Source organism: Homalodisca vitripennis, chromosome 4 (assembly GCF_021130785.1).
Source record: "Homalodisca vitripennis isolate AUS2020 chromosome 4, UT_GWSS_2.1, whole genome shotgun sequence".
NCBI lineage: Eukaryota > Metazoa > Arthropoda > Insecta > Hemiptera > Cicadellidae > Homalodisca > Homalodisca vitripennis.
In genome coordinates this window covers 83,063,009-83,085,495 of record NC_060210.1, presented here as the reverse complement: position 1 = coordinate 83,085,495, position 22,487 = coordinate 83,063,009, and the positions used below count along the sequence as shown (strand labels likewise).

The 22,487-nt window shown below is 32.4% G+C and overlaps 1 protein-coding gene across 6 annotated transcripts in view; it reads left to right on the top strand.

Annotated features, from left to right (window-relative positions):
* Positions 1 to 22,487, top strand: part of LOC124359652 (cGMP-specific 3',5'-cyclic phosphodiesterase-like) — a 507,337-nt gene that overhangs the window by 28,414 nt on the left and 456,436 nt on the right. For 2 of the 6 annotated variants that reach the window (XM_046812572.1, XM_046812569.1), the window contains one exon: positions 21,319 to 21,431. The exons of the other annotated variants lie outside the window; for them this stretch is intronic. The gene's annotated coding sequence lies outside the window, so the exon portion shown is untranslated. The remainder of the gene's footprint in view (positions 1 to 21,318; positions 21,432 to 22,487) is intronic. 6 annotated transcript variants of the gene reach the window in all.

Here is a 22,487-nt window from a genome sequence, read left to right as displayed (position 1 = left end):
ACGTCTATAGCAAATATTCATGTAGCCTTCAAATGCTTTTGTTTTCATCTTGTATATGCAATGAACTTTGAAATGCATAAACTATACTCTAGCAACAGCCTTCAGTGCTTTCTGAAATTACTGCGGTCCAGGAGTTGGTAATGGAAGACGCCAGGTTTGATTTATTCCATGCTTGTATATTTCCATGATTAAGTTTACTCCAACTTTACCATAAGATTGTACAAAACCCGATCTTTTTCAGGGACTCAATTTCAGAATTTTGCAAAAGAAATTAATTAGAATACAAAAAAAGTAAACGTAAAGTAAACGAGAGAGAAGTAGATCTTGTCTATGATAGCCATAAAACTTCGAACTAGTAGTAACTAGATGGTATAAATATAATTCAAGAGTAATTGGCCATTAAAAGAACTGATCAAGGGTAATTTATACCCTATCTTACTACGTTAATGAATGTTATCCAATAAACTAAGCACAAATGATGTCATGTAATTTTATTCAGAAAATCTTTTTATGTCTGGTGAATTAATAGTTTAATAATCTCCCTATGTTCTTAATACCTATTTATGATTTTTGCTCTTATTAGTATATTAATTGTATATTCAATCATTACGGATTAATATATTAAATTGTATATTGAATTAGTATGGAAATAAGTTAGGTAATTTATATATATATATATATATATATATATATATATATATATATATATAAATAAAACAGAAATTACCGCCGGTTGCTAATGATCTGTCTGTCTGTACTCACGATAAGTGTCAAATGTTGGGGGGTTAAAATTTGGTGTGACACTCTACCTCTACTACCTATAAATAAGTATTTTAAATATTAAACACTGGTCTATTGGGAGTTATTATTTGTATCAATCAAAAAGTGACTTTCTTTTCATCGACCTTTCGGTTAATAATATTGCCAACGAGTAACACACAGTATAATCAAATTAGTAAGCAATGTACATTGTGAAGATTAATCATATGACATTTTCCAGTGAAATCAATACGTGGAATGCAGTTACTTTGTTGGGTTGTTAGTTTCAGGTTGACTTTTTAGCGTAACCCGCTAAACATTAAAGATAATTTTTTACTGTGTTAAGTTTATTATGAGATTACTGATTAAAAATTGAATAGCACAAGAGCCGACCGAGGCCGGATAGGCCGGGCCGGTCGCAGTGGGCGGACATCCATTTGATTGCATGCATTTCGACACCTCCAGAAAGGCCGGAATGGTGGTGACGATGGTGGGTTGGGAGATAACCCTTCTACATGATCTCCTCTACCTGCCTAGAGATTTTGGACGCTTTTCGAAGGAACGTACAACAGTGAAAATAGTTGTATTTGGTGCTTTGAGAAAAATAGCAAGTTGCATGTGTTCAGACTAAGCACTTATTGAAACAGTGCGCCCTTATGAACATTCATAAAATCCAGCAGATAAGAGTCGTCACGACTTAACAGTGAATGAAAACTTGTGGCCTCCCTCCTGCTATCTCCTCAGATATCACCTTCACTAAATACCACCGGTAAGTTAATGTTTTTATTCGAAAGTTTAACCCTAGAACTGGTCATCTATTTTTCCAGTGCTGGTACACAAATCGAGGCTCATTCATGCAAGTTTCTTTAATCTTCTTAGAGGTATGTTGGTTTATCTAAAAACAGTAATAGCTTGTAGTTATATGGTTTTTCTCCATCATGAAAATTATTGTCATGGAAAGAATCGCTCATTGAGTAATGTGATTGCTCTTCCCATTTGGGTTTTCTTCATTTTCTGTAAATATTCCGTTGCAAAATTTCAAGATAACACAATATTAGTTACGTTATGTGCGTATCTAAATTATTTTTATAATCAAGAATGATTGAATTATAGCCTATATACTGTTACTATAACAAACAGGATATACAAAGTTGATTTTAGTTTGTAACTAATGCGATATATAGTAGAATATAATTAATATTATTGTCATTTATATTTGCAGTACACTAACACTCTCAAGGCGCTAATTTTGTCAATGTTTTTCTGATTATTCATTTGGTGAAAACCTAATTTGGATTATTAAGAATATTTAAAAAAAGTAGGCTATAAAATTGGCCTAGCAGTCATCAGATGTTTTGCTTGCCAACGACATCCATGTGTTGGGTATTGGAATCCGTTTACACAAAAAATTAATAATATTTAACAAAATCTTGTATTAATAACAGCTCAGAGGCTGAAGAGGAAAATCCTTCTTTAGTGGGAATATTGCGTACAATATATAGGTACCTATGTACCAAAAATAATAATTTTTGCTTGAATCCATTTGATTGAGGAAAGGAGCTAGTTGCGTGCATTCAGACGAAAGATAGACCGAATTTACGAACATTTATACAATCCAGCACATAAGAGTTATCACGACTCAGTAATGAAAGAAAACTCGTAGAAGGAGACAGTAATTTCACGAAATGCTACTGTTAAGTTCTAATTTTTATTCCGATTTTTAATCCTGGAACTGCTAGTCTATTTTTCTAGTGCTGGCACGCATATTTAGACTGATTCGTTCAAATTTGTTTAACCTTCTTGGAGGTATGTTTGTTTAACTAAAAACTGTAAGGCTTTTAATTGTAAGGTTTATTTGTCCATCATGAAAATTGTAGTCATGGAAGGAATTGCTTGTTGAATAATATCCCCCTTATAATGTTCGTCCCCCTTGTATTTTCTTCAGATATCTAAATATTCTGTTTCACAATATCAATCCAACACAACATTTTACTACGTTATGTGAGTATTTTAATTATTTTGATCATCAAGAATGATTGAATTATAACCTATATCGCTGTTAATATAACATACAAGCTACATAAAGTTGGTTTGAGTTTGTCGCTGATACGTTCTATAGTAAAATATAATTAATATTATTGTGATTAATATTTTCAGTACAAGACTATTTTTGAAATGCTAAATTGTTTAAAACTTGCTTGAGTAGATATCACGGCGTTAACGTAAAAAGGGCTAACCGTGCTGGATCGTATCGGTGGCAGTGGCCGCCGTGCTTTAGCACTAACTCCGCCTGGTAAAATAAGACAGCCATTCCTTCCTGAACAAGTTAATTACGAAAGCAGTTTTTTGTGATTGTGTATATACATCTTTATAAATAATTATTTTTCAATGAGGTAACATGGACGGCAGGAATTTTGTTTTAAACCACTACTTCCTCTATATCAGAATTGAGAACTATAAAAGTCGGTCTATCAGAGTCGCTTTACACAGCCCATGATGTTCTCTACTGATGGGTGGACGCAAAGTCCCCGACGCTGATCCAGCCTGGCGTGCGTTAAATCTTCTTTATTTTATTAGGGTTTAACTAGAACTTAGTAGAACTTGGAACTTGAAGTTCTATCTTTTACTATTGTGTTACCCACCTTGTAATTGAAATACCACAATTATTTTTAGTGCATGGCAATATAGTTTGTTTATGAGTTAGGCCTAAAACACACATTAAATGTAAATATCCTAAAGACAACCCAAGATTTTTGTAATCGAAGGAAAGTAAGGGTTTCAAGAAGTTAAGTGCCTCACTGAAATTGTATACAAGTTACATTAACATTATATAATAACTTATAAAACATGTAACAAAATTGTAAAACATACATAGGGGTTTAGAAAATCTTTTATTGGTGAATAAGTTACCTTAAACAGGAAATATATTTTCAAACAAACAGTAATTTGTGTGTACAACTGAAAAAATATTATCAAATGATATTACTGCTAAATAGATTTATTTATTTATATTACAGTTGTCGCAACAATGGACGCCGTGGTACTGCCGGGGGAAGTCAACGTTGTTTTTGTCTGTAATTGTTTCCTTTACTAATATCGGAACCCAATATACTGTAGTGTCGTGATCAGCTTTGTCGACTGAGGGTATGTTTACAGATTGTATTTGCCCGCCCCGAGGTACACCGCACAGCAGGTACAGGCTTGTCAGCATTCCGATATCTACGGGTACATAGATGTCGTGCTCGTACAGTACCGTCTTTTGTCTACCAACAGCTGTCAAGTTTTACAGTTAATTGTCGATTTATGACCCTAGAAATAATCTAAATGTTACCAATAATATTACTGTCATTGATTTGACTTTGACGAGTCGTGTAAACAGACTATTTTGGAATTCTTAGAGACATATAGGTTACTAGGGTCAAGTTCCGTTATTTCACCCCATGTTTTTATATCGCTACTATAGCCACGGAATTGATTGTTTCGGGTGAACTAATCATTTCAATTTATATTTCTGATCAGCCCCTCTAGAATTTTATATTTTACTGATAGGTACTATCTCGAGGGATGTTTTTCTTTTATTGACATCAGCGCGAAGGTGCTGCCCCGCGCTGATGGCCGGAGGCACTCGTCTCATTTCGATAACAAGAAGTATGCAGAACTGATAGCTTGAGCGACAGCGGAAACCGATGAGCAAGCGATAACAGCGCCAGTCTGGGCATGCCTGATGCTGATAAGATAAGACGTCGTCAAGGAAAACAAACAGTGTCTATCTAGTTTAGTACCTCCGTACTCATCTATGATCATAAATAGTTAAAACAATCAATTCCGTGGCTATAGTAGCGATTTAAAAACATGGGGTGAAATAACGGAACCTGACCGGTTACTAGCAGTTACCCACATCCTCGCACGCAATTTAATTTTGAAAAAAAAAAAAAAAAACATGGACACCATTTCATATTCTTTTTAAATGGCATTCCAAACATTCCTGAGAATAAAATAACAAACATTACAATTCAATATAAATATAAATATTTCCAGTAACTAGTGTAGTACGTCACTAGGTAGGATGTTGCTTCCATTCACTTAACTATTTCATGTAGAAAAACCTTACTTGCTGGTATACTCTCCGTCCTATGGAGTCATATAATATAATGTCCACATATCATTACTCGTAATTAAATATTAACCTATGGGTTCAAAAATAATTTTTAATACGATCTAAGACGTTTAAAAGTGTTTATATCATGTTTAAAATATTTAGAATGATTAGAACGGTTTTAACGAATATTATAAACTAGTTAAGTAAGCGAACATAGTGATAATTTGATTGATAATGACTCTTAATAAGCTTGTAAACACTCGTACATTCAACAGATAAATAGAGAAAGAAATTTAGGTCTTAAGAAGATACATTTGGAAGGCAAACTGCATGAAGACTGGTGAATATTTCATTATACCGACTGCCTCTGAACATTCAGACGAGCTAAATTGCTGGTGAATTCTTCATTTCATTTATTAGTCTCCTAATCTACTTGTAAATAATCATCTTATGATGATTTAGACTAATATTCAGTAAATAGTATTTATAATGCAGTTTGTGAAACAGTATTTGGATATACGTCAAGTTTTTAAAATGTTATTGTCGATTTTAACTAGTTAAATGTCGCTGTTTAAAAAACCACTTTCTGTTTAAATATTATTGTATCGTTTATAATTCAAAATGTGTCCAATTTTGCCACATAAAATCAAGAAAGAAAACATTTATTGATTAAGTATAGATAAGACTATTACTTGATAGACCATTGCTAAGATATCCAAGCGCAGTAAAGTTCCATGTGGAATACAAACTATTCTTTACTTTAAAGTTGGTTTGATCGACGTTTCCTATTTAACCTAGACATAAATATATGTATATGTATATGTAGACATGTAAGTGTATGTGTAGGCCTGCAATGAAACATATATATATATATATATATATATATATATATATATATATATATATATATATATATATATATATATATATATACATACATTTAGACGTGAAAATAACTTTAAAATATCATAATATAACTGCATCAGCTGAAAGAGCCTAGAGAACTATATTCCACAATTTGTGGATTACTAAAATGAGCTTCAAGTGTCGGGCGCAAACGTTTTCCCTTAATTTTTAAATCTATTCTTATTAATTTATTTTCTGAGCATTAGCATTTTCTGGGATTTTCAGAAATTTTTCATTTCCGCCTTCCTGTGTGTCGTCTGTTCACGCGATATCTAAAAAACGAACTAACATATAGAAACTTACAATTTTGCGTGAAACTTCATTACTATACAGGCAAACATCGAGATTGTAACGTGAGCAAACATTTTTTTACATTGGTTTTATGGGTAAGCATGCCAGCAACTAAAAAACCTACAGTAAATACATTTGTAAACAAACTGATCATATGACTTAGTAGCATAGAAATCAGCAAAAAACTTGAGATATATTTTATACCAGCAGTTACCTGCGGCTAACTGCAATTTCGTTGTTTTGAATCTATATGAGCACTTCTGATTCGAGCGAATTATATTTCCGACGCCAATGTTGAGTTTGTATTTTTTCTCACGATCAAAAAAATATGTTATAAAGTGTATAACTATTGTCATTGTAATATACTCCAATCTTAGTATTTTTGTTCCTTAGCTGATTTACCTCTTTCCCGATCAACCAATTATATATACATACACAGCTCTGAGAAGCTTGTTTTTGTCAAAAGCAACTAATATAGGTTTGAAAACAATCTGTAAATGTAAAGTAAAAATTATAGAACATTTCCGTGCATGTTCGAGTGAAGTATATTTTCGACACCAATGTTAAATTTTCCTTGTTGCCACGATCAAGAAAATACGTCAAAAGTTTATATTTATGGATATTATAATTTATTTTGTATGTTTTGTTCCATATTTGATTTTATATTGTTTCCTAACCAAGAAATATTTCAGATAAAAGAAGCCTACTTCTGCCAAAGTGAACTAATATCGTTTTTATATAAGTCTTTAAACCTTTTAGGAACATTGTCTATCCAATCTAATATTTAGTATTTGATAAACAAGTAAATCTAAAAGTACATTAACAATGGAAAGAAAATTAAAAAGAACATTTAGAGCTGCAATTGGTACGTTAGTTCAAATGGACAGTTCAGCGAACTTTCATTTAGCATATTCTGTTTCAAGGGAGTCTTCGTAGTCAAATTCTGACCATCTTATGTTTTAGGACAGATATTACGTTTTCTAAGGTAGATGAGTACTTACCTAATCGCTGAAATCTAAAACAGCGTGTAGAAATGGAATATACTCACTATAGATGTAAAAACATTGACAATAATAAACAATGTTCACAAAGAACATCTGATTACATTAGACATGATCTTGTAATTATGCTAGTATTTCACAAATTTAGGGTTCAAGATAGGAGTTTTTGCTACTTCAAAGGCCAGTGGGGCGTAGCCCGGAAAGGATAGGCCTATATTCATCCCAGGGACTGTAATAATGTCCAACTAAAATTTCAGTAAAATCGGTTGAATAGCTTATGGGTGAAAGAAAAACAAACAAACAAAGGCACTTTCGCATTTGTAATGTTATTATTAGGATTAGGATGTAGATTTGAAAATTCCCTTGAAATGTGCATTTATTCATGCATACAAAATAATAGTTTCTGGTGCATGATGGTACTCCTGTAATGATACATATTCATCAATTGGATTTGCCGGAGCGTCAATAACGTCTATCAATAGATAGGCAAAGTTTCTCTTCTGTCTTCTGGGAGTGCTGATGGCCGAGCGGTCTTAGAAGTTGGAATTTGAGTTTGAGTTACAGATAGCGCAGGTTCGAATCCTGTCTATGACCCTTGCACTTTTTATCTGTACCATCGACCTTGTACTGTATCGACTCTCCCCCTTATTCTGTTTGATAAGATCCTTGCAGAGGCCAGTGGCCCATGAGGACGGGCAGAATAAGGCTTAAAAGGGGATCGGCTTCTCCTTAAAAAAATGTAAGAGTTTCTTTCCTGTCTGATTCTCTGTTTGTCTGTCGCAGAACGTTGTAAAAATGTGATGAGCTAATGATTTTAAACTTTTAATGCGATTTCAGCGAAGTCTGTTACGCCTGGTGTACTCCTAGATTTGTAATCAGAATTCTGGCCATATATAATAAATAATGGGTGATTCAAAAAGAGCGCCGGTTTTGAAAAGACCGGTAAATTTTATTTTATCAGTTGGCAAAAATGTTTGACCTTGATTCTATTTCTGACTACATTCCGATTGTTGACGCAGCTGATATTTCTCTCATTAGTTCATTAGTGCATTCTGTGTCTAACCATGGAGAAGTTTACTTGTGCGGAACAAGTGTTAATAATAGTGAAAACGTTTTATCAGAGTGGAGAGAGTTTGCGGCTACTGTTAGGCGACTTCGCGGTACACTAGGACGTAATGAAGCACCGAATGAATCAACAGTTCACAGACTCATGAAAAAGTTTCAAGAAACGGGTTCAACAGTCGACCTCAAAAGCTCTGGACGTCGTCGTTGTGCCCGAACTGAACAGAACATTGAGGTGGTTCGTGACAGTGTGGCTGTTAGCCCAGCGAAATCAATACGTCGCCGTTCTCAACAATTGGTTTAAGATGTTCTTCTATACGGAGAATTCTTCGGTACGATCTCAAATATCACCCCTATAAAATTCAGCTGACGCAACAATTGAAAGTGGCAGATCACCAGAAGAGACGACAGTTTGTTGATTGGGTATTGAGAAATTCGCAGGAGGAAGAAAACTTTGCAATGAATATCATCCTCAATGATGAAGCGCACTTCCAATTGAATGGATTTGTTAATAAACAGAACTGCCATATCTGGAGTTCAGAAAACCCTCGCATGATTAACGAAAGGGAAATGTATCCACGAGTGACAGATTGGTGCGGCTTTAGGTCGGGCGGCGTCATCGGCCCTTATTTTTATGAAGATCAGGAAGGGCAAGCTGTGACAGTGAATGGAGACCGATACCGTACGATGATTAGGGAGTTTTTGTGGCCTCATTTGGATAACATAGACATTGACTAGTTGTGGTTTCAGCAGGATGGTGCCACGCTGCCCGTGAAACAATCGTGTTGCTCCGTGACCGCTTTCAGGATCGCGTCATTTCTCGTAATTCCGACCATCAATGGCCACCAAGGTCGTGTGACTTAACACCTTGTGACTTTCATCTTTGGGGTTATCTAAAGTCATTAGTTTATTCCAATAAACTCCGAACCATCAATGAGTTGAAGGAGAAAATTCGACGGGTTTTCGGCCAAATTGAAGTGGAAACTTGTCATGCAGTCATGGCTAATTTCATGGACAGAGTTGTTGCGTGCCAGCGTAGCAGAGGAGACACATACATGACATTATTTTTCATACATGAAATCGGAAGTTTAGATGAACATATTTATGTATTTGATTTCAGATTTTCATTAAAATAAATCTCTTAATTTGATATATCAAAACCGGCGCTCTTTTTGAATCACCCTATATATAGCTGAAATGATAACTATTCAATAAAACCCATCAGGGGATGAGTGCTACATTGGTGATGACAGCACCACTATAGGTTCAGTAAGCAATACATCGTGATTTTGCTTTATCTATCACTGCATGTTTAAGTGTTTTATGAATCAGATGAAGTTTGTTTGATTAGATGAAGCACACACACATCGCGTCTATTTTAATATAAAAAGTCATCTTTACTTTAATTGGCGATTTTATCAATTTATAAATTAGTATAAATAATGAACCTGAAGCCATATAAAACACTTTTGGAATATATAATTTAGGCAAAAGTAAGGTGGTTTTATTCTGTAACAAAAAAATCGATCTGTTTTGGGAAGGGATTCGTGATAAAAAAATTAAACAATTCCTTTTGATAATAGGTAGTTCAGTTTACGAATTGGGCGTACAGTTAAAGAAATTATTTAATAACTAATATTTTTGGCTAACATGATCGTTTGGATCATAAAATATTTGAAATGTCCTGCTATGTTTAAATCTACATATAAAATATATCTCAAGTTTTTTCAGTTTTTTTGTGTGGAAAAGTTGTGTTACTATGTCATACGATTCTATCATTTCGGAAACAAATAGAATATAACGATGGCAGCCACCACTTGTAACATCATTCGTTGGGGATGGATTGTGTGTAGGTGAGTAGGTGAGGGTTAAGTAAGGAGAGGGGGTTAGTCTGGAGCAGCCTTGATTGTTGAGAAGAATCAAAATCTGTACAGAAGAGTGATTTCACAGTAGTAGCTGCTACCTAAAAAATAACTGTGAAAATATATTCTTTAACTCAATTTTTAAAGCCCTTTAACTTAAAAAACTTTAACCTTAAAAATTCTTAATTTCCGGCAAAGATTGTATTGACTAAGTTTGATTTGACATCTAAAATCCACTGTTTGCTACGCGTAAATTGCGATTGAAATATAAAACTGCTATCAATTAAACCCCCCTTTATATAAAATTAAAAAAATATGAAAGTAATGGTAAATTCGTCACATATTTGAAGAGAGGCAAGATTAAGGACTTGTAACGATATATCTTTTGTATTACCGATTTACAATTAGTGCCATTGCCGTTTCAGGTAATCTTTTACAATACATCATCTGAATCAAAATCTAGACAATCAAACAAAATCTGTGATGTTGAAAACTTGATGACTGATCAAAGTACAAGTAGTTAAGATAAAGCGTGTTTAAATATTTATGCCAGCGTAAAGAGAAAACAGCGAGACAGGATCGAGAAGGTATCACAATTTACAGTTTGTCTCTGAGGAGAAGTCATTTCTAAAACTGTCTACCCGTCGGAATTGTTTACGACTCGCTCTGAACAATTTTTGTCTCTAAATATAAACTTTGTTACTTCTTAATAATTTATCATGCCTACATACAATTTATCATTTAAGAATATAATTCCAAACTAGTTTATTTAAGTGGAGCTCTGATTCAGACGCTATATCTCACTTTTTCTTCCACTGGTCAATGAAACTGTACAGTAGAATTGATAAAGCCAAATCATACAACATTAGAAACAAGAGGCACACAATCACAGTTGACATTAAATTACCATATTTCACACGCTATCACGTTTCCCAGTGATTACGGAAACACATTCAACCTGTTGCAAATGTTTATTACCGGGAACACCAATTACAAAGGCACGACCATTACAGTGTGGAACGTGCGAATTCGGCAAATTGTTGGAGTTATTTAAAAATAATAACGAGAGTGTTTTTCTAATCTTACGTAACAGACCTGAATAACATTTGTCGTAGGGACATAAAAAGCAACCTTAAAAATAAAAATTTTTGGATCGTAATTTGACAAAGTAGAATAAAAATTTTTAATTGCATATCTTTGGAGTTCGGGATTATTTACTTACTCTCCCTCTCTACAATCTGGAAGTGGTCCTGTATTCTCGATACAAATAATGGGTGTTGACTCAGGGATACAATACTAGGGACAACCTGAGAACTCACTCTCGCAGAACTCCTGGTTTCGAGCTACTTCCATCCTATGTTTGTGTCAAGTTAATCAATAAACTCCCGGAGTACATTAAGGAGTTGGCAAGTGTCTATAGCCTTTAGACCCTTTTATTCTGTAGATGAGTTCATGGTAAAACGCTGGGATCAGTAAATAGATCTCAAACTCCGTTGCTGTGATATTGATTGCATGGTACTTGTGTGTCTTAAACCTGTGGAATGAATAGACAAGCGAATGGTAATATTATTTACCACTTTACTGATTTTATTTTATTATTGATTGTATTCATATTTACCTGTTTATTAACGCTTGGACTGTCAAACTGCAATAAAAAACATTTTATTAATAAATTGTGCTATTTTTGTGTGTGGAGACACATGGTTGTTGCTATTTAAAGGTGTCATCCAAGTTTACTGGATGATTTTAAAGATTAACTTATTTTGTACATAAGCAATAATTATATGTTACCAAAAATAGAACGTTACGTTTGAAGGACTGGAATCTACCCTCTTCTTTAGTCGTACATCAGCTTAAGGTTTAAGGTTATGCCCACGAAAACAAATACAACTACAGTAATTATTAAATGGTAATGAGGTCGCCACAGTCAAGTTCACAAACAAGTACAGAACGAATTCACTATCAATCATTGATTAGTTTTTAACTAAAAATATACTGTTTATATATTTAGCTAATGCTTAAAGGTTACTTTGTCACTTGGATAAGAGGATGGATTCCAATACTTTGTGTTAAGTTTGTGTTCTACCTCTGTAACATAGACAATGGTAAATGTCAGAAACCGTTATTCTTGACATTAATGTTTTAAGTAAACCTTTTTTTGAAGATAGTAATAATACAGTTTAATTTTTGTAGTTGCTAGTCACAAGTTTTTTTGTTTTTATAGAAAATAACCTTAAAAAATAAAATACTGCATCCTATAATCCATGAATGAATTGTGAATTAAAAAATTTATATCTAAGTTTCAAATTTAGAAGTCTTAGGGGTATGTTTTATACATAAGGTTATACACCTTACACAACATGCATATATATCATGCATATCTGTACCCAATGAACAATCCTTTACGAAATACGGAACCTTGTAGCCTTGGTATGTATTTTATACATGGCTTTAAGAATTAACCTTTATGTCAACGTTATTAAATTTACACTCAATTTTAGTAAAATTGTTTTAACTTTTTATGGAGATACCGATTCTCTTTTGAGTCTATTCTGTCCGTCGTAATGAGCAACTGGCTTGTGCGAGGATCTTATCACACATAAGTGGGATGATCGATACAGTACAAGGTTGATGCTACTGATGACAACTCGCTACAATGAAAAACAGGATCTGAACCTGCGCTATCTCTGACTTAAATCTAATGTCCTACGCAATAGACCACTTGCCGTCGGCTGCCCCAGAATATAAAATATTTTTTTACAGTAACCGACATGACCACTTACTTTGCCGGCACTCTTCATTTACTTTTGATACGAGATCTGCAGTCTATGAATATAACGGGCAACATGGACAAATTTTCCGAAATCCAAGAAAAAAAAAGTTTTTTGCACTATAAAAGGAAACTTAAGTTCATTCGCTGAAAATTATATTTAATCAAGCAGTGAACAATTTTATTATCTACAAGTAAAAATATCTCTTATTGTTTTTAAAATAAAAACAAATTGTAATAAGCAAAAATGTTCTTTCGTGTAATTATTTAAAGTTTAGCACGAAAAGGTGTCAAGGAATGAAAGAAGCAATATTTAAATACGAGTAAATTATTTGTAATATGATAAAACAAGAGAAAATAAGAAGGAATGGTGAATACATGGAGTTGGTGCATTGCTTGCTTATCCGCAATATAAATTATATCGGTTAAGCCCGCTCCAGTGCCTGGCTGATGAAATAACAATATTTAGAACGTTACTGTATCGTAGAATATAATATTCTATATTCAACGATATTCAAAATATTATATCCCCGATTTTTGGATGAGCTTAAGCAAGCCTCTCTTGCAGAAACATTTGTGATTTTTGTTAATTCCTATTATAAAAATTGATTCTTATTATTCTTAAGAATTCTTTAATTCTCTAATTCTTATTATTCTTATATTCTTATTATATAAAATGATTCTTACCTTATCACCACTGCAATGGAAACGAGAAGCTGCTATTTTAGAACTTTAAATGAGGATATAAAATAAAGCATTAATAAAACATGTGGTTTCATGTAAACTGCATTTTCAAAGTTTAACTGAGCATCTAATTACAAATTTTAGTAATTTACATAAAACAGTTTGCTACTTTATATTTTAATAATTTTTATTAAATTAAAAGATTATAGTGTGCATTAAGAAAAATATGTGTAATATAAGATTGAGAATAACATTTAATGTTATTTCTAAAAAAGAAAACCTTCTCTAATGATTACAATATTTATATAAACATCTACCTCAGCGATATTAAAAGTTATGAATAAAATATATACTAAATATTATGGTTCGAGAAGAAAGACCTTCAGATCTCAAAATAAGATGACTAGGCCTAATGTACAAATGCTCATCCAGCCTGCATTTGTTCATACTGAAATATGTATATCCTCATCTCGTCTCGCTTCGGTAATCTTCAGACGTTACAAGCAACAGATTACCTTCTAGTCATTTAGCATTGTGGAAGTCACTGAGTAAATATAGTGAGTGGATATAAAGTTGTTGTGAATACTAGAAATGAGTAAATAAGTCTTGACCGAGTATTACAGAGTACTTTACATACGCCTTTAAATGAATAAACAATTACATTATTTTACCCAGTCATCTTTCAGATACACACTGTGAATAATTTATATTCTTATTCTCAAGAGTTTTTCTTTGAGTCGATGAAAAGTCACCTCAAAATTCTTTTCATTTCCGACTTAAATCGTTATGGACTCACAACATTTTTTCACTTTTTTGTGTATTCAGAAAAGGTATCTGTGTAAGCATCAAAATATCGAGTTGCTATAAACAATATTGTTTAATAATTGAAATAATATTAAATTGAATGTAAGGTACCTTAAATATAGTTGCATCAGAGTAATAAATTGTGCATTTTCAGTAAAGTTTATTCAAAATTATCAGATAAAGAACCAAAATCTTTACAGATAATATAGTATGACTTTTCGATACATATTTTGTTCTTAACTATGTATTGTAAAATGAATTATTATTTTTTAACTTTCTCGGTTTCAAAACTAGGAGAAATTAGTTTTGTACTGTGACTAAGAAAATTGAAGTCGTTTATTTTAAACTAAATCAGAGTTTCACAGCAACTAATACTAATTAAAAATATTATTTACCAATACATGTCTGGGATGTACAATGATCCTCATTAAGACGGGACTACAATCAGAGACAAGCGCGGTTTCCCAGTAGTTGACAGAAAGCAGAGTAAACTCGCTAACTATCTTGGAGGTACTGTCTTGGTTATTTGTCATTGTTGGCTATTTAAACTCCCAAGAAAGGCTTAATAAACCTAACTGGTTAGCTCTAACTGTATTCTCTAAAATAAATCTGTCCATTACATGTTTGGCCTCTCCTAGGTTTGAACCACTGTAGCAGTGAGATAACAGATTTTTGATTCAGGAGATTGCGTATTTAGATATAATTTTATAAAAAATACGTTGGAGTGTCATATTAAAAGATACACCACAAGCTTTTCTGAGGTTACATGTACAATTATTTCAGGTCTATAGTCAATTTAGTTCATGAGATGTAATGAGAGCGTATTGCAGACAGACACTCTCTCATACCTTCAATAAGAACAGAAAAAAGGAACATCAAAATTCTCTATATTTTGTCTTAACAAAACATTTTCAAGAGATATTGCTAAACATATTTACAAGAAATAATAAACAAAAGAAACATTATATGTTAATAAAACTTATTTTGAATCATGTACAAAGAGTAAATAAGTTTGCTTAATACAAGGAGTATAATTTATAAACTTAATTTGTAATTAAATGTGTAATTTTATAAAATAAAACACATTAAAATTGTAAAGTGTAATTTATATCTACAACTATCCATATCTCAAATTTAGACCATCTGGATGTTTAGTTTGTAGTACCCTCTGATGAGCTATTTCTAAATAATTCATTTTAAGTTTATGGGGGTTCTGAATTTTGTGAATACTTTTTAGAGAAAAGCATTAATCGAATTCTTTGTTATGCTCCAATGCGTGGGCCGAAATAGGATTGGATTTAATTTTAAAGTTTGTATCGCTGCGATTTTTGTTCATTCTAATGTGCAATGGAGTTATGGTCTGACCAATGTAGTCTTTCGGACAGTCTTTACATGACAATTGGTAAATGAAATTGCTGGATTCACAAAGTCATTTTACCAATAATCGAATAATTTCATTTTACTATGCTGCTACAGAAATGTTTTGAATGTATTATTAAATTACACGTTTTGCAGCGAGGCTTACAACAGGGTTCACAGCCAAAAGGTTTGTTTAAATTTTGAGTTAGATCATCAGAGGCTAGTTTGGGTCTTACTAATATGTATTTAAAATTTTGAGGCTTTTTAAAATTACTCTAGGAGGATAACTAAATAAATGTTTTGTTACAGGTGAAGCTTGTACTGTATTGTGTGCTGTTTTTATAATACCATTATATTTTGTATAGCCCTGGAAAGTAAGTGGTAATACATTTTTCTTGGTTGTTGTAGTTCCTAGGAGTAGAGGTTTTAGCTTTGTGCATGTTAGAATTTACAATTTATTTTAGGATATCCTCTATTTCTAAAAACCTTTTTAAAAGTTTTTTGCGTGACAGTCATCATCGTATTTATTAGAGCAGTCTATTTGCTCTAATAGTTAGACTTTTTAACTTAACCAGGATGGCAGCTTGAATAATGTAAATATTGTATTGAATTTGTATCTTTGACATGAATTTTCGTTTTTAGGTGTTCCTGGTCTAACAACACATCGACATCTAAAAACGTAACAAGATTTTTAGAAATATTGAAAGTGAACTTTAAAACTTAAAAGGAATTTAATTGTTGAATAAAATGTGTTAAACTATCCATACCATGTTGCAAAATAATATATATATATATATATATATATTATTTGGCAATAATATATATATCTCGTATATATATATATATATATATATATATATATATATAGATATATATATATATATATATGTTTATATTAAATTGTATAAATGGCAATTGCCTTATTTAATTTCAATAAACATTGAATCGCAAAAAGTACTTGCTCCGCCGGGAGTCGAACCCGTATATATATATATATATATATATATATATATATATATATATATATATATATATATATATAGTAAATAAATACATTTCTTGTGTTTATACACACCAACAGGATTTTATTAACAATGCAGAGAGATTAAGTACGACTTCAAGTAATCAATACACCGAGTTTAAGAGACAATTAGGTAGAAGTAAGATAATACTATTGTACTGTAAAGTTGTTTCTGTGTTTATTACGTAAACCACTCTATTTCTGCACTATTAACTTCAACAAGTGGATCAAGTTTCAATTCATTTATATATATATATATATATATTTATATAGTGAATTATGGATATTTGAAATACTATGTAATGGACTTAATTTTATTACAAATTACTAGTATAAGCTGAATTTTATTTCTACTATTAGCTGAACTTTAGCGAAACCTATCATTCTTCGGTTTAGACGTACTTTATTTTTGTCTGTCTGTCTATCCACCCAAATATCTCGAAAACGAATTTACCTATAGACTTGAATTTGTGCATGAATCTTCATCTCTATGTAATAAATTTCATATCGATAATGGTGCCTCTTAGATAATAAAAGTCAAGTTTAAACTCGTAACCTAAGGGTAATAACTAATAATATGTATTTGCTAAAGTACGTTTTTAATTGGTCAATTTTGTGGCCAAAGGAACTTAATAAAGTAACAAATCCCAGGCTCGGGATTTGTCACTGTTGTCATTACCGCTTCGTGACAGTCTTTACTGACAGTGTTATCTGATTATCTGGGTCGTGCCACAACAGATAGTGTAGAATAAAACCTTTGAAAGCAGCTTTATTTTTCAAACAGTGTTAATGGACGTTTATACAAATACAAGAATTCCATCAAATATTTGTTTGTTCGTAAATATAAAGACAATATATTATTTTGACATAAAGTTGAATAAATTTTGATAAAACTATACAAATAAAACTCTACTTATCGGCTATATTGAAGTCTTAAAAATTATTTTTGACAAGAGTGCTGCAGTATTTGGATAAACACAACCAACTTTCAGGTGAACAGTTTGGGTTCAGAAAATGGAAGTTGTGAGTTTGGCCGATTTGGTTGTTGAGGGATTAGAAAATCAAATTATCAAATTCAATTGAATGTGATGACCACAAAACTCTGCTTAAAAAACTGAAATCCGAGGCGTGCCATAGCTTAGATCAATTAAGAATTAGAAATCTACGTGATAGAACTCAGCTGTCCAAATCTCAAATTAACTTTCAAATCCAATACAGTTAAATACGGAGTTCCGCAGGGATCGATTCTCAGTCCAATTCTGTTCTCATTTATGCCAATGACATTGGGTCAGTACTTACTGCATGGAAAGGTCTTACAGTATTCTGATGATATGACTCTCTGTTCGTTGGAAAATCTAAACCTTTTTTGGAAGAACAAATTTTTGTTGTAATAACACACACACACACACACACACACACACACACACACACACACACACACACACGCGCGCGCGCACGCGCAACGCGCACGCGCGCGCGCACACACACACACACACACACACACACACACACACATCAAAATCGAATGTCGAACTTTCTTCTGAGGATGACATACTTAGAACGTTAACAGATTCAATTCTGGAAGAAGTCAACAGCACTAAATTTCTTACCATACACCTAGATCAAGGGTTGACATGTAATGATCACATTGATCATGTTTTCGGCAAATTATTCTCAGGTTCATTTCAGGTTCTCATGACGGCGTACTGTGGCTTGATGTACCTCCTCCTCACTTTACCTACGGAGTGGTAGAGTGTTCAAATTCCAGAAGCAAGCGATTCGATTTCGAATCGAACATTTGAATTTCAGAGCATCTTGTATAGAAACCATTAAAACTTCGGCTGTTGCCTCTGCCAAGTTCTATATTTTCGAAACAACTCTGTTCTGTATGTCTAAATGTGCAAAAACAGCACACAAAAACACCACTACAGAGAACCAGAGTCATTGGCAAAGACCTAATTAGTATGGGACCAGAGGCCGAGGAACCTACAGAACGGTAGTTTATGAATATCTGCCCTCACTCTATCAACAAGCTTCCCAATGGGATAAAGAATGCCGCAACAACCAGAGTGCTAAAAACTCGTTTATAAGTTTTATAATTTTATAAGTTTTTGGCAATTTACTGGGAGGACACCTAATAAGGAGATTTACTTCGGCGCTGTAGATGGACATTTGGCATATGGACGAAGGATGCTTGAATGTTAAATTGTATTTTTGAGTTTTATCCTGATGTGGTGAGATTGTGCCAAATTTGAGATCTAAACTCTAATTATTAAATTTTTCGTTATATGTAAATCATGTCTCTGCAATACATTGATTGTTTCATTGATTTATATTTTCCAGCTTCTGTCAATTCACCAGTATAGAGTAATATAAAGTACAGTCACTTGGTTTCTTATTTTTTTCACGTAGTTCACAGTTTCAATGACTACGTGGTACACTATTTTGTTAAACTCGAAAACTACAATAGAAAATTGATATATCAGGCAAAACAATTAGATTGATTAAGAAAGTTGTTTTAATTGAGTGATACAATACGATAAAATAATGTCGACAAACAGTCTAGGATCGTCAAAATGTGCCGGGCCTTAAAGTTCCTTTTTTGATCACTTTACTCTTAACTAATGATCGAATTTAAATATAAGTTTTAGTAATTATACAGTTATTGGAAATTTGTCATTCGTATTCAAAAATTCTCCAATAATTCTTTATTCCAGTATTTTTCCTAAATTTAAATAAATTAATAATATGAAAAAAAAAACGAAAGTAGACAAAAAAGAAACTTATAATGACATAGTAACGTAACCCTGAGTATAGAAGATGCACTTGCACCAGTATACTTAGTGAAGTAAAATAACTGTACTTAACTCGATTTTATCTGTTATATATTGTACTTTGGCTTTTCCTTGTTATGATTAGTTTCGTTAAAGTTCATACTAAACATGTAAATATTATTAAATTGCTTAATTCTGTTAAAAATGTTCAATTTTTATGTGGTAGGCGTATAAAGCTAAACATATTCTTAAGTTACATTTTCTTAACTTAAAACTTTTAAAATTATAATGATATTAAATAATGTGTAGACAAATGTTGTTCAATACTGTTACTTCTAGGGTATGAATATTTTACATAACGGTGTCAAGGAAAGTAAGTTCTTTAATAACAAGGAACTATTCTCGTTAGAATATCAAAGGAGATAAAACACAAAGCAATGAATAATTTACCAGCGTCCACTGAGCGACCATATCCTCCCCTGTGCGGCTAAGGAGTTTGAGCACAGTGGTTATCCAAATAACAAAACTGGAAGTTTTGGTAAAAATACACTTAATGTAAACTTTAGCAAAAGTTAAGTATTTAGTATTTAATAAGTAGTTTAATGCAGGTTTATTAAAACAAGATCAATATCTTACTTTTGCTACAAATTTAAAAACTTGCTTTTTTTACAGATGTAGGGTTTTTAGACCTGTATATGTATATATTTTCTTGATTGAGTATCAAAGCAAACTCAACTATGGTACCAACAACAATGTAGACCAGAAGAATATTATAATAGCCGAAAATAGACGCTTTATGGCCGAAGTTGGCTTCGAAAACCTGATTTATGTATATTTTCTTAGCGGGACAAAGAAGGCAAACTCAAACGTGGCGTCGGCCATACAATTAGTTCAAACCAAAAGTGCTCATGCACGCGCAAAACCAAAATAAAAACCAAACGCAAATTCAATATACATTTAGAGCTCAACCGTGAATAGTGTAGTAATGTATATCACAAATATGCTTACTTCTGTTTCAAAATAGCATAGAACCTCACCATTTATTCATCGTAAGTGTGTTAACTGAAAAGCTAAGGACTCTAGGAATCCCCCAGATTCGGCTAAAATAATTCAACTGTTACTAAAACTGTTAGAGCTATTCAATCACAAGTCATAGAATATTGAAGAGAAAATTGAGTTATTTTATGGATACTTTTAAATACTGTCTCACTCTCCGAGTCCCAAAAAGTGCTCTTTAACTTTAAAAATGAACTCTAGAACAAAGTAACTATCGCTTATCTTAGTATCGTTCGGAATGCTGTTTTAAAAGAATATGTTCATGGTTTCCCTGTTTTCCAAAACGAAATTCAGTGCGAAGCCGCAGGTAACCGTAAGTATACTAAATGGCCTATAAGTTTAAAAATTTTTACCTGTTCGACTTGTACCTTAATGATAGATACATTAAAATCAATGTACATAGCAATCAAAAGCTAGAATTTTAATGGTTCATTTTTATTAAAATAATTGAAATAAAAAGATGAAATCTCAGCAAATTGAAACATCCTCAATAACAGGCATGCGATGCTTGTTTTATAATGTAAGCCTGCTGTATGCTCGTAATTTGAATATGGCTACTGACTTGCTTTTCTACTATATCGATTACGTGACCTTTTGATACAGCAATAAAAAGGCCAGTACAGTGACATTCTTCATTAATTTATATTTCTTACGTCATGGTAGCTTGTGTTGACATCATATTTATACTACATGCAATATCATTAATGTCATCTCTGATGATTCTAATAAGTGGCAATTGTATAAAATTGTGTTTCAGTGTTACCTTTTTTATACCGATATATGTCGTTCATTAGGGAAAACTGTTTTAGTAAAGGAAAGTAAAATACAGAATCATTCAAGCAGAATAACATATTATACGTTTAATTACAGGCAAAATCGAGGTCCTGAGAAGTCGAAGGCAGTCGTGAAGTATTCAATGTTTATATTCGGCTTTTACCTGATAAATACCTTCTCGAGGGTTTTCCTTCATCGCCAGCACTGCGGTAAGATACAAAATAAATTAAAAACCTTGCACTTCATTAGCCCTCCTTATTATTTAATACACGAAAAAAGAAGTCTATATTGAATCTTCGGCTTTTGGCAATAATTAAGTTCAAACTTCGTCTCTTCATTCAGTCTTTCCCTTAGTTATGAATATACATCACCAAAAAGACTTTGGTAAGCACAGACATTCCTACACAAATGGACTACAAATTGTTCCTCAAAATGTTCCATAAATACGACCACCAATATAAGTCAAATAAAGCAAGTTAAACCTCACCAAATGCATCTCTATATGGCTAAATATATATATTTTTTGTGACTCGGAACAATTGTTGAAAACCCTGTTACAGAGATGACGTCACCTGCACTCGGAGAGATTGATTGTTTCCGGTTAATCACAATGAAAATCGAGTCCTAAAGTAGAAATGGACCGTTTAAACAAGTTACGGTTCAATTTCCGCTTACATAAATATGTATAGGCTCTACATAGGTTGTTGTAAAAATGCAGTTATTTCAGAGTTCGTGCGCATAACAAAGTTTCGAGCACTTATCTTGAATTTTATTTTGTTATTTTTTAAAATTAAATGTAAATTTAGGAAACAAACTATAAATACCACATATAACTAAAAACTATAAATACATTTATTAAGAACCTGTTAATTACAGGCGAGAGATGTTAAAAGGACACGTTTCCTTGATTACCAAGCGCAATAGCTGTAAAATGTTAGTAACCTAACTTGAATTACGAAAGTAACGTAGATCAAAAGCTCTCTTCAGCCTTACACAAGTTATTTATTAGAGTAAATTATAAATTTTAATTGTTATGAAATTTATACACTTGAAAATAATAATAATAATAATTATAGAACATTGATTTTTTCAAAATTATTATTCATGTATGCAGGAGTACATACAATTTATAGTTACTTGTTAATGCTGGTAAATAATGCCCTCACTCACTGGTATATTAGCTTTCGCAGTTGAAAAGATTTTGCTTTAAGGACGATTATAATTTTTATTTTCATGTATTTTAATTATTGGAGCCAAAGAATTTC